Source organism: Vulpes lagopus, chromosome 2, assembly GCF_018345385.1.
Source record: "Vulpes lagopus strain Blue_001 chromosome 2, ASM1834538v1, whole genome shotgun sequence".
In the NCBI taxonomy this organism is placed as follows: domain Eukaryota; kingdom Metazoa; phylum Chordata; class Mammalia; order Carnivora; family Canidae; genus Vulpes; species Vulpes lagopus.
The window spans coordinates 69,146,305-69,159,713 of record NC_054825.1 but is presented as its reverse complement, the minus strand read 5'-3'; positions in this window follow the sequence as shown (position 1 = coordinate 69,159,713).

Below are 13,409 nucleotides of genomic sequence, written 5' to 3'. Positions count from 1 at the left end.
AAAAAAAAAAAAAAAAAAAAAAAAAAAAAAAAAGGAGATAGTTAGCCTCAGGAAAAAAAAAAAAAAAGAAAGAGGTACAAAGTGAATCAAGATAGGTCTGAGAAGACCTTTTAGGTTTGGGAGGACTGTTACCTAGGGGTAATTTATGTTCACTTGACGGCTGGAAGAAACCAGATTGACAGACAATAGAACTTCATATTCCTCAGGCTAAGCTCTAACTCGAAAAGACAGGAGTAAAAAAGTGGTCAGATGGAAAATATTATTATATTTGTTATAAAAATAAAGATTATTTACTTTTCACTTATTCATTCTACAAATACTATTTGACAATTTACTAAAAACTTACCTTGGCAGAATACTGAGGGCAAGTAAATATTCAGACATGGTCCCTACCTTCAAGCAATATAGTGTTTATGGAAATAAATACATAATAAACATTTATAAGGTAAGTGCTATATCAGGTTAGGCAGTGGTCAAACCACAACACCCAAATCTAAGTGGCTTTGCACAACACATTTTTATTTCTCTCTCATGCATTGTCTGCTGTGGGTCTGAGTGCCTCCATATGTTTGTTTATTGTTCTAGCTACTGTGGTCTCCTGACAATCTCACATTAACAGGTGATTTGAGAATCGTCATGACAGAGGAAGAGAGAGCTAGAGAATAGAGCATCAGAATTAAACACTCTACCAGGAAATGACACCTGTCACTTCCACTCATATTTCACTGCCCAAGAAAGGTGTATGGCTTACTTTTGTGGCTGGTAAATCGAGGAAAGCTGGTATTGGTAAAAAATGCTGACTCCTGCAGTATTTACACATGTGCACATGTATGCTTTGTGAGAGAGGTATAGTCAAAAGACTATGGGTCACTGTCAGTAGCAGAGGGCAGAGTGGCCACTGCTTGTATTTTCTTCTAGTTTTAGCATGGAAAAATAAGTCCTGACATATATAGTATAAGGAAAGGATAGATAATTATTAAAATAAGGGTCTCTCTGTGCACTCTGATCTCTAATACAGATAATAAAAAATATGAATTTTGCACCCATTTTATAAAATCCTATGTGAAATGCAAAATAAATAGAATATATGATTCTGGTTCTTAAAGATCATGCAATATAATGGGGAGGTGAAGCAAACCTAAAGAAATGCAGTAAAAACTGATCAATCTGATAACCTCTGAACTGGAACTCTTTATTACTTCTCTACATATATAGGACAATGATAATGATAACCTTGAGACTCTGCAAAACCCTAAAGTGCTTTCAGAATCATTAAAAAAAGATTAAAGTATTTTCAGTATAGTTTAGGCTGGAGGCTATTATTAAATTCGACTACTAGACAATTGGCCATTCATGCAACATATATATTACTTATCTCTAGTAACTGGAACTGTGATGAACTAGAGAACCCCATTCTCTGATCTTTTATAAACAAAATTAGAGAAACAGATAAACAGTTGTTTCTAGCAACATCTGCACAGAATTGCTTATGCATATTGAGCAATCATGCTGATTTATAATGGGAGTAAGATGGAAGTGGGTTAAGCAGGGGATTATATAAAAGGCTATCTGAAGGAGATGAGTATGGTTTGCAGTAGAGGTGAGAGGTATTTTGGTGCATAGGGAAATAAAGGTGGGAGGGCAGAAAAAATACATAGTGGTAAAATGTGTACTCAATAAATGTTAGCTATTAGATGTCTGCTAATACCTATTCATCCTATTCACACCTAAAATTTGTATATTCATCTGCATTTTGGCTAATTCCATCTCTGAATACCTCAAGCTCAAAAGATAGAGAATTTTCCTCTCTTTAACCTAACCCACTTGTATGCTATGTTTTCTTTTTATTCAGCCTACTGAATATGCTTCAACACTTTCATGACTATATCTCCATGTTTTAGCCACACAGCACATGCTCAAATATATTAGTATGTGAATATTTCATATGAATAAAGGCTAGGTGGGACACCTGGGTGGCTCAGCGGTTGGGCGGCTGCCTTTGGCTCAGGGTGTGGTCCCGGGGTCCAGGGATGGAGTCCCGCATCTGGCTCCCCAAAGGGAGCCTGCTTCTCTCTCTGCCTGTGTTTCTGCCTCTCTCTTTCTATGTCTCTCATGAATAAATAAATAAAATTTCAAAAAAGACTAGGTAAGAGCAATGAAGGACCTGGATTTTGAGTATGACTCCAGGTCATAAATTTAGGTAGAAATGCTATTGGAATTGTAAGGAAAAGAATGTGGGCATGAGAATCAGGTCTCGATTGTTGTCATTATTTGACAGCTGCTTTACTTATTAGCAAATGCTTTGTACTAACAAAGCCTAAATTATCCAGAAGGTCTCAAGCAGTCGTTCATTGCTTTCAAATGTTTCCATACCTCACCAATTTTGTCCTCTGTCTTCAAAAAACAACACAACATTGTGGAAAACAAAGAACATAAAACTCTGCCATGATGGAAATTCAATGTCCTCCTGGCTTATGTGACTCTTAAAATATAAGAAGACACATCCTCTGGAAAGATTCCTGAAGGACCCAAGTCTGCATTATTTTACAAGAGAAAAAAAAAAGGGTATGCTTTGATGGATGGATAATAAAAGTGTGGGGGGAAGAAGAAGATATTTAAGATGAAAGAAATGAAAGATAAAGAGGATTAGTGAAGGGTCAAAACAATATATGAAGATATCAACATTCCTTGCACAATCATTCAATAAAAACATCAACAACAAAAGTCTGGCTGGCAATAATACAACCAAAATGGATAATTTAAGTAGAGAAAGTAATCAAACAGAGTTCAACATGGTCATTAACACTTATTTACTGGTCTCAGTGGAATAAAATACTGAAAGACAGGAGCTTGAAGTGAATAAAATTGTATCTAACTTACAATCAAATGAAAAGATAGTGGGCTTAGAGCCAAAAAATATTCCTTAATTAAGCTTCTTTTCAATGATTTTAGTTTAACCAGCTGGATTTTCATTTAAAGTTTTAAAAAACTACTCTCTTATTCAACCTTTTGAAAAGAAGGATTTTCCTTTTAATGGGTAATCTATTTCTTTTTACAAAATGAAAGCCAGCAATATCTGGTGTTCTGCACACACGGGAACACAATAAATTGACACAGAAATGGAAGACACAGCCTCTCTTTTCAGAGACATGACATTCTATGAAGAAGAAATATATGGCAATTGGGATATAAGGACACATAGGTCATGGGCATCCAGCTCACCGGACCTGCCTCAGTTTTCAATTCAAAGTTACTTTGTTCGTTAGTCAACTTAGGTGCTGATAATAGAGGTTCCATGCTTAATATAACATCATGGTTTTGAGGATGACTCCTCCATAAAAGTGCAGTTTACGGTAAAAATATTCCAATTAAGTAGTTCTCTTGCCATATTCTAATATATGCAGTATAATTTAGTAAAATATTCACTCCTAAATACATAAAAATTATTTTCAATTCTGGAACTTGAAGAGGTAAGCTTTTATCACCTGGAAAATTCTCTTTCATTATGATGCTGAATAAATTGGATGTTACTATATTAGGAAACAAATTTCATCTTTCATCTTTTTAAATTTTAAGATAAAATCACAATATAAATATATAAATGTGTATGATGTTTCTGTGTTAGAATATTCAGTATAAAGGGACAGTTTTATCAGGGTAAAGTTCTAATTATTTAAATGTCAAGTAATCAAAAGTCATGTTTTATCTCTATACCCACAAATAAAATTGAAAAACTGTGAAATAGCCTCTTTAAATCAACAAATATTTGTATCTCTGCCACTAGTAGTGAATGCTGAAGATGCCATTGGATGGAGTGATACATAGCCCCTGCTCTCACAAACTTACTCAGTGGACATCCATTGCAATGGCCCTAGGAGGAGACAAAATAATACAAATTTATAGATAACTAATACAAGGCAGAGTAAACCCGGAAACAAAGCATCAGAGAAGTACATTTAATTGGAGAAAATTAGCAAAAAAAAAAAAATTGGAGAAAATTAGCAATGGCTCCATAGAGAAGACAACATTTAAGGAGGATTTTGAAAGATAGAATCAACCTGTAAGGAGTGAGATAAGGTGGTAGGGCATTTTAGGGATCTTAAGAGCACAAGCAGGTGGTAAAGAATGAGATGGATTTGGGGGAAATACCGAGTAGTTTTAAATAGACTTTGAATAGGAAAACTGATAGATAAGCTTGAGTTAGATTGATGTAACGCTGTGAGGCTCTGAATGCCAGACTAAGGCTTTTGTACACCTTTCATGCGAAATATGCTGTTTTGCCATGCAGTCTGCCCTAAACCAGAGGCTATGTCAAAGTCACTTTTGAGTGCAAATGACCTAGGTCTCAGAGTCTTCAGCAAAATCCTTGGAGATCTCTCTGATCAGCTTTTCTTGAATTCTTAGTCTTCTTAAATGCATGTGGGCAAATTATTTTTTTCCTTGATGATTAATGTCCTATTCAACAGGTGCTCTATATTCAGCAGAGTGTCTATATATGACACTCTATAACTGCTTGTGAATACAAACATTTCTATAACATTTATTGAAATATAATTCACATACCGTAAGATTTACTCTTTTAAATTGTACAATGCAGCAGGTCTTAGCACATTTACAGAGTTGTTATGTTATTGTTACCGATATTTAATTTTAGAACATTTTATCACCCTAAAAAGAAACTCCATACCCAGTAGGTATCACTTCTCCATTCTTCCTACCCCAGTCCCAAGAAACCATTAATCTATATTCTGTCTCTATTCTCTATTGCTTTGCCTAATGTGGACATTTCACATAAATAGAATTATACAATATGTGGCTGTATTGGTCAGGGTTCTCCAGAGAAACAGAACAGGATGTATATATGCTTATATATGAGAAGAAACATATTATAGGAATTGACTCATGTGGTAATGGGGGCTGAGAAATCCCTCCCACAATCTGCTACCTACAAACAAGCAAGCTAGTGGTAAAATTCAGTACAAGTCCAAAGACCCAAGAACCAGGGCAGCCAATAGTGTTACTTCCAGAATCCAGAGGATCAAGAGCTAAAAGCAACTTACGTTGGGCAGAAGAAGATGGATATCCCCTCTTTAGAAGAGAGTCACCCTTTCTTAATGTTTTTGGTTCCATTTGAGTGAGGATGCCTACCCACATTGGTGGGGGTGGGTCTTGTCACTCTGTCTACTGAATCAAATGCCAAACTCTTCCAGAACTCCCTCTCAGACACATCCAGAAAAAATATTTTACCAGCTATCTGGACATCCTTTAGCCGTGTCAAGTTGACACATGCAATTAACAATCACAGTAGCCTTTCGTGTCTGCCTTCTTCCACTTAACATGATGTTTTCAATGTTCATCCATGTTGTAGAAGTATCAGTACTTCCTTCCTTTTCAGAGTTGAATAATATTTCATTGGCCTGACGTATCACAATTTGCTTATCTATTCGTCAGTTAATAGATAATTGGTTTGTTTTCACTTTTTCCCTATTATGAATGATGCTGTTCAAAATATTCATGGACACATTTTTGTTTGGATATGTTTCATTTCTCTTGGGTATATATCTAGGAGTGGAGAACTATGTCATGGTAACTCTGTCTTTAACGTTTTGAGGAACTTTCCACTATTTTCCAAAGTGGCTGCACTATTATATAGTCCCACCAATAATGCACAATATATGAGGGTTTAATTTTCTTCATATCTTTACCAGCACTTGCTATTGCTGCTGGTTTTATTTTAGTTTTCCTAGTATATGTAAAGTACTACCTTGTCATAGTTTCTATTTGCATTTCTCTAATGCTAATAATGTTAAGTATCTTTGGATGTGCTTATTTTTGCCATTTTGCATCTTCTTTCAATAAATCTTTCCAAATCATTTGTTAATTTTTAAAAATTGAGTTGTCTTTTTATTTTTGAGTTGTATGATTTCCTTGTATATTTTGCATGTACCCTTATCAGATATGTGATTTACAGATATTTGCCTCAGTTCTGTGGGTTATATTCTCACTTTCTCTATGATGTCCTTTGAAGCACAAAAGTTTTGCATTTTTGCTGATGTATAATTTATCTATTTTTTTCTTCTTATTGTGCTTTTGGTGTCACATCTAAGAAACCATGGCCTCACCTAAGGTAGAAAAGATTGATTATATTTTCTTCTGGGATCTTTATAGTTTTAGCTCTTATATTTAGATCTCTGATCCATTTTCATGTAAGTTTTGTATATTGGTGTAAGGTTGAGATCCAACTTCATTCTTTTGCATGTTGATATCTAGTTTTCCCAGCACCATTTTTGAATAGATTATATTCTTTTTGTATCGAATTGTCTTGGCACCACAGACACAAATGTGTTCTAATGGTTACTATGCATGTTTGAACACATACTTACTTATCCTTTATTAAATTATTTCATTAAATTTTAGATTAAATATACTATTTTCCAAGTGAACAATTATAAGAAATATAGATAGATTAATTTCTTGTAAGTTTGGTGGCCTTAGCAATTGACATAAAAATTTGGTCTTGTCTCCAAATTATAAAAGGGGATTCCTACTTAAATCCTGAGACTAATCTCTGTTTCAGAGTCTGCTTCTCAGAGAATTCACCTGAGACATCTCTATTAAGGGGATAGGGCTATTCTGGAATGCTAAAAAAAGAGAGGGGGGCGGACAGGGCATCTGAATAGAGAGGTCCTATCTATAGTAGAGTTCAATTAGAAGTCCATGATCTTTGTGGACAGATCTTTTGTCAAAAGACAAAAAGAGGAAGACTAGGTATGCCTGCACAGTTTCTCTTTCTGAACACATTAAATGAGAGCAGAGTGAATGAAGGGATATAGAGAGACCAGGATTGCAATGCTAACACATAGTGATCTGTATGAAAAGAAACATAAAGGGGAGGAGAATAAGCATTTTCTCCAAAGTCATGTACCATATACCCCTGGCAAAGTGCCTTGCTCTGGTGCAGGTTTTAAATCTTTCCTGCCTCTCTCCCCATTCCACTTTCCCAAGGTATTCCCAGTGAGAAGAATCTGATATTTATCATTTTACTTATAGTTTTAGATGAAGGTTTACCACATACAGACTATAATTGCTTCTTGATTGTAAGGCCTTTTATATGAACAGTCATCCCAGGTGATGAATTTTTCATTTCCTTTTGCCCAAAGACCAACTGACTCATATATCTTGCTCAAAGCAAAGGATAGCTTTGTTGAGAAACTTTTTTCTTTTTTTCTATTCGTTTTTTTTTTTTTTTTTAAACCACTATTGGCGAAAATGCCATTATTGCTGGCTTTGGTCTAAATATATGCTAAATTTTGGATAGAAATATGGCAATTCTATTTGGGGCCAAGAATTCATTTCTGGTCCCTATGAAATGACATTCTTGGCTCTACTTTATATGGAGCCGAAGGGAATTGTTCATTAACATTTGCAAGCTGCTTCTTTGTATTCATGGTCTGATGAAAATGACTTGGGAGCCAGAAATTGTGAATTGAATTTCCATTTCTGTCATTGACTCCTTGTGTGACCTTGGACAGAACTCTTAATTTCCCTGAGTCTATTTTTTCTATCTGTAAAATGGGGATAAAAATAATAGTGGATATTTGCTTTATGGCTTAATTTCCCATACATAATTTTTAAAAAGTCTTTTTCTCTAATGAGGATGATACAATTAAATGGATCATGCAAATAAAGTTGGAAAATTAAAGTTTCATGTAAGTGCAAGTTTCAATGACATGACTCACAGTAAGGAACTTGCATATTTCTGAAAATTTGGTATCAAGTATAGCACATCATAATCTTTTCCATTTTTAAAATAATGATGTACCCACATTAAAAACTGTTGACCTTAGAGTGTAATATCAACCATTAAATTATGTTTTTAGAAACATAGTTTTCTGATAGAGCAGATGTGTCCTTTTTTTTCCAAAATTTCACTATGACTGGTTTTCTAATGATTTCTAGGTTATGGCAGAGTTTTGTTACATGTGGTTTTGTGTCTCAGAGGACAGCATAATGTCTAAGCCCACATACTAACAGTTAGTTATTACACAGTTCTAAAGTATTAAAAACTCAGATAAAACACACATTCAGAGGTAGTTTAGGAGCTCTAAATATTTTTTCAATGCACATGGTATGTTACCTAAACAGAATTTAAATAAAAACTTAAAAAATATTTTTAATGCAAACAAAATTCATTTCATGTTTTCTTTAAATAGTGAGCTCGTCAGCTCAACTACCTAAAAAAACTCCAAGTTTACACAACTTTTAAGAAACCCATCTGTCATGAGAACAAGGCACATTCTGCTCTCACATCACAAAATGAAAACAGCATTTTAGATTGTTGCTGGGTCTTTGGGAGCAGGAGAGTCTCTTTAGAGGCAGCATGTGGCTCTACTTCTCCTGAGCAAAGTTTCATTATCAAGATGCCCATTGTATAAAAGATAAGCTTTTGGTTATTTCCTAGATCATACTGTAGCATTTACCTATTGAATCTAAAGAGGCTTATTTCAGCTCCATTTTTATTTTGTGGTATTCAGGGATTTAGCATATGATTGAGTTCTATTGTTCTGTGTATTACTTGTTATGTTACTAGGTAGATGTTTGGGTTAAGCTTGGTTTTGATAAAATAATGGCAGCAAAGCTACTTCAAGGAACTCATTCCTCTCACAAAGTGGCTCACAGAGTAGGTAAGGTTCAGGTGGAGGCTAAGTCACCTATTCAGAAGTTGTTATCAAATATAAACAGAGATTCATGGGTGCCCTCCATTGGATATTTTTATCTGGTTGGGGAAATGATCTGGGAATTTGAATTGAAAAGGAGAAAAAAAAACCCTTTCCAGATGATTCTAAAGTCCAACCATGTATGAGAATTACTGTCTTATAGTTTCCTGAAGGCCTCTGTGAATTCGGGATAAATGTAACTCATGTGATCAAGTAGTTCCAGCACCAACATTTTGCATCCCTAGTCCATTTTTAGTCCTAGTTTATATGGGCCTAGTTCATCCTCATGGTACTTAGAGAGAGCTGGTAGTTTGCCTCTTGACTTCTATTTCATATGTGCTGTAAATACCATGTTTATTTATTTCCCCAGTTGATTCCTTAACCTGGAATTATTTCAGAATTAGGCGTGTACCTAAGTGCTTAGGCCATTTATTAATTTATTCTTTCAAGATCTGCTGAATATGTGATATGTGCCCAGCAAGCACATTTATTTCATATGTGAGTGCAGAGGAGGGGGACCTCCAACCACAGCAAGTCTCTCTGAGGAAGGGGGATATCAAATGGAGACTCAGGTGGGTGAGGTGGAAAGGTCAAAAACAAGACCAAAACTGCAGGATATAAAAAAGGTGAAGGTTTTTTGTTTTTGTTTTTGTTTTTTGTTTTTTGTTTTTTGTCTCTCTATCCCCTGACCTATCACACACTTTGTATCTCTCTAGGTTGTACAAATTTAGTAGCTGGTGTTGTGTTTCTTATTTAAAAAATAAAATTACTATTACCCTGATTATTGAGGATTACTTCAAATTCCTCATTCAAAGCTCTTAGGAAATATTAATATCAAACAGAGATTTAAAAGGCAACCTTTGAAAATCCTACCAGAGTGAATAGCTCAGATTCCACTGTTATGCTCTGCTGCATCCTGTGTATAATAATAATAATAATAATAATAATATAGGACATTAACTGAAGATTATTTTCAATCTGGGCCATCCTTTTATGTCTTCAAAATGGCACGCTCATATAATAATCTTATTCTATAATGTTGTTTCTGCCAAAATAAGCCACTCTTCCTATTAACCGTGTCACTGACTGTAATAGCCATGACAGTGATTGAGATCCAAGTGAACCGGGAATCAGCTGACTTCTGCTGGATTCTTGTGAAGTTACGTTAGCTAATACCTCTCGACAGAGCTACCCACCATCCAGACTTCTTGGTAGCTTTTTTAAACAAGGTTCTCAGCATCGAAGGTGCTCCAATCAGCAGATGGCTCTGAGGAAGGTCTTACAGTCTTGCCTTCTAGTAGCTGTGCCCTTGCTGAATTGAATGGCATTCCCATTATTCTCTGGATAATGAGATGAGATGTGTTTATCACAGCAATTTATTGAAAACAAAATGTCACACATTAGCAAACTAAAATTATAATTAAAGGAAAAAGAGAAGAAAGCTTCTGCATAAACAGTGCCAAAATTTCAAGGGGCCAATCCTTAGAGGACAGAGACATCAGGATTCAAATCTGATGAGTAATTTTCCTAGGCCACGCAGCACCAAATATATCATCTGACACAGTTCTTCCTTTGATTTCCACTTAGGTTTAATGGTTGAATAATCATGGCTCATAAGTTTATCTTTAATAACAGTCACAGCAGACAGTTTATTAGCAGATTCTGCAGGCTGCAGGGTTGTCATTTGCTGTTATAGTGATTGTCTGTTTTAAATATCCCAGCTGTTGGTGTTTTTATTTATTTATTCATGATTTGATGCCTGCCTCTCCCACATCCCTGACGCTCAAAGGCAGGCTATTTTCCTTTCCTCTTTGAATTGTGAAAGGCCGCTGTGACAGTCCCTCGCCCAGGCCGTGGAGTGTCACACAGGGTCCTGTGGTGCCGAACAAACAGCCGCGTCTTCCTGAATCTGGCAGCCCCCCTCATGAGAGCCCAGCCTTCTTGTGCGGGGCTTTCTCTGGCAGGGAGGGGTGGGCGTGAATGCAATCCCAGCAGGGGCTCTGGGCCAGTGAAGCCCCTTCTTCATGCGTTTCTTGGCCAGGAGAGTGGAACCACAGGAGAAATGCAAATGCCCAGGCCCCTACTTTCCCATGTGAGAGCACCGTGAATAAACATAGGAAGCACTGTGAGCTGCAGTCCCTGAATTCAGCTGACGGGAGAGCTTGCTCGTAACACATAGCATCTTTCATTGAGTTGTGGGGGGACAGGCTTGTATTGAACAGATGACATTATTTCATTTGTCTTCAGAAAGGCCCTGTGAGGAAGAGTTTATATAGAGCGATACCATTTTGTTAAGAGAAAAACTGGGGCCTTACATTCTCAGCATGACTGAGAATCAGGGAATTAGAGGACAATGATGCTGCTGCTGCTGCTGCTGCTGCTGCTGGTGGCCGATTTGGGGAAATTGAATGTACCCCAAGCACCAAAATCCTCCCCCTCCTTCTGAGGAAATCTGCTTCCGGTATCTTCTGAGTAAATAAAATAATGCCCCCACCTGATAGCTGAGAGGTGGATGAAGTGACATTCTGCAACACATGCCTGTAGTGAGCATCCCTTCACCAGAGAGCCTGTGAAATGTGTGCAGCTAATCTCCCTTCATTTTCTATGAGCAGGCTAGGATCCCTGGGAGGCCTGGAAGCAGAGAGAAGAAAGGCACAGGAAGAATTAGGAAGGAAAGCAGGAAGCACATCTCACCCATTTCTTGATCTTTGGAGGGGCATGTTCTGTCCCCTATATAGTCTAGAAGATATCTATCAATTTCTGGCCAAGTCGGGGGGCGGGGGGGAAATAAGGGGGGGGGAGATTCAGAAGATCTCTGTGCCCCCTACTGCTCTGGGGGAGGAATTTTTACAGTCTGTGAAGAGGTGATCATCCTCCCCTTTACTACCAGCAGCAGATTAGCAGATTTTTTTTTTTTTTTTTTTGGCTTCCCCTGCCTTTCAGTAAGTGCTTTTGTAAAGTAACAGTAAAAGCTAACGTGCAATAATATTTCAGAAGTTAATGGTGGGTGCTGAGGATTATGGAGCACTTCAATTTTTACTGTTGCTTTGCTAATAACTTTATCAAAATAATGAACACCAGAAAGTGGTATTGATTGGTAAGCAGAGTCAGATCCAGGACTCAGTACTGTGAACCTTTCCACCTGCATGGCTCCAGATGCACTTCCGCAACGTCGGGTTGCAGTCAGATGATGACATCCTTTTTTTAACAGATTAGATGCCTCTCCCAGAATCCCATGAGAAGTAATCTCAATATCAGCATCATCATTCCTCACTTTTGTGCAGCTTCATGGTTCTCAAACTTTGCCCCTCAAAAGCCCTCGGAGTCTGCAAGCCAGGTGCCAATATTCCAAGGCTAAAGACCAATAATTAGTCATTGTCAAAATAATAGAAATGTAATAGACATAATGTCAATACAGCAGATATGATTTTGTTTTATTTGAAGCTCCTTTGCCCATAGTTTATTAAGATTTTGATACATGATAGTGTTTGCCTAAAAATGAATATTGCCCAGTATTTATCTATCTAAACCATTTGTTGAATCCATCATAAAATCCTATTGATTCTACTTTGACGTAGCCAGCATTCAACTAATTTTCATCATGGCCACACCTACTGCTTTGGTCTGAGCCACCAAAGATTATGGCACTGACCTCCCAAGAGGTCTGTTTGCTTCTGCTTTTGATACTACCTAGTCTATTTTCTACCCAGGAGCCAGAGTGAGCCTTTGAAAATGTAGGTCAGGTGATATGTCTTTTGCTAAAAACTCAGCAATGGTTCCCCATTTCACTACCGAGTAAGGTACAAATCTCTATCATGTCCTATGAGGCCCAATGTGGCCTGGCCCTCTCTGACTTTGCCTACCCTTCTTCCTTTCATTCACAAGGCTCCATGCACTCTGGCCTGCTGGCTGTTTTTTCAACATGCCAGGTAAACTCGTACCCTAGAAGTCATACTCTATTTCTCTGCCCAGGATGGTTTGTTGCCAGATATCTGCTTGGCTGCAACCATTACTTCTTTCCATTTTTTTCTCAAATCTCATTTTCTCAGTTGCAATCACTCTGCTTTATACTGCTGTTTCCCTTTCCAACTCCCATTCCCTCTTTCCCAGGTCTACTTTCTTCCCATTTAACCTATTAGAATTACCATGTTAGCACCATGAGAACAGCAATCTTGGCCTTTAACTCTTATTTCACAACTTCTAGTAAGTGCTCAAGAAACGTGTTGAATAAGTGTCTATTATGTGCCAAACTCTATGATATACGAGAACTAGCAAGACATATGTGCTGGCTTATAGTTTGGTGTTGAAGACATACGTACAATTAACAAGCAGATACAGAAAAAAGAAAGAACAAAATATCAAATGAATAATAATGGAAGAAATCATTAAGGCACCGTTGAGCTGAGTTTAACCATTTGTGTGTGTGTGTATTTGTGCATGTTTGTGTGTATTGCGTGTACATATAGTTGTGATCTCATTCTGCATCACATTGTTCTCTTTTCTGCCACTAAAATGGTTCCTCTACTGCAATTCAACACATTAGTATTCATTGTGATCTCCAAGGAGCACTATGACTTTCAGGTGCTCCACACCTGAGGAAATTTAAGAACTGCTATTTGTGCGGTGATTTTCAAAGGGCGTTCACGTGTATTTTTTTCAGCTAATTCTCAGAACAACCTTCAAAATTCAGGT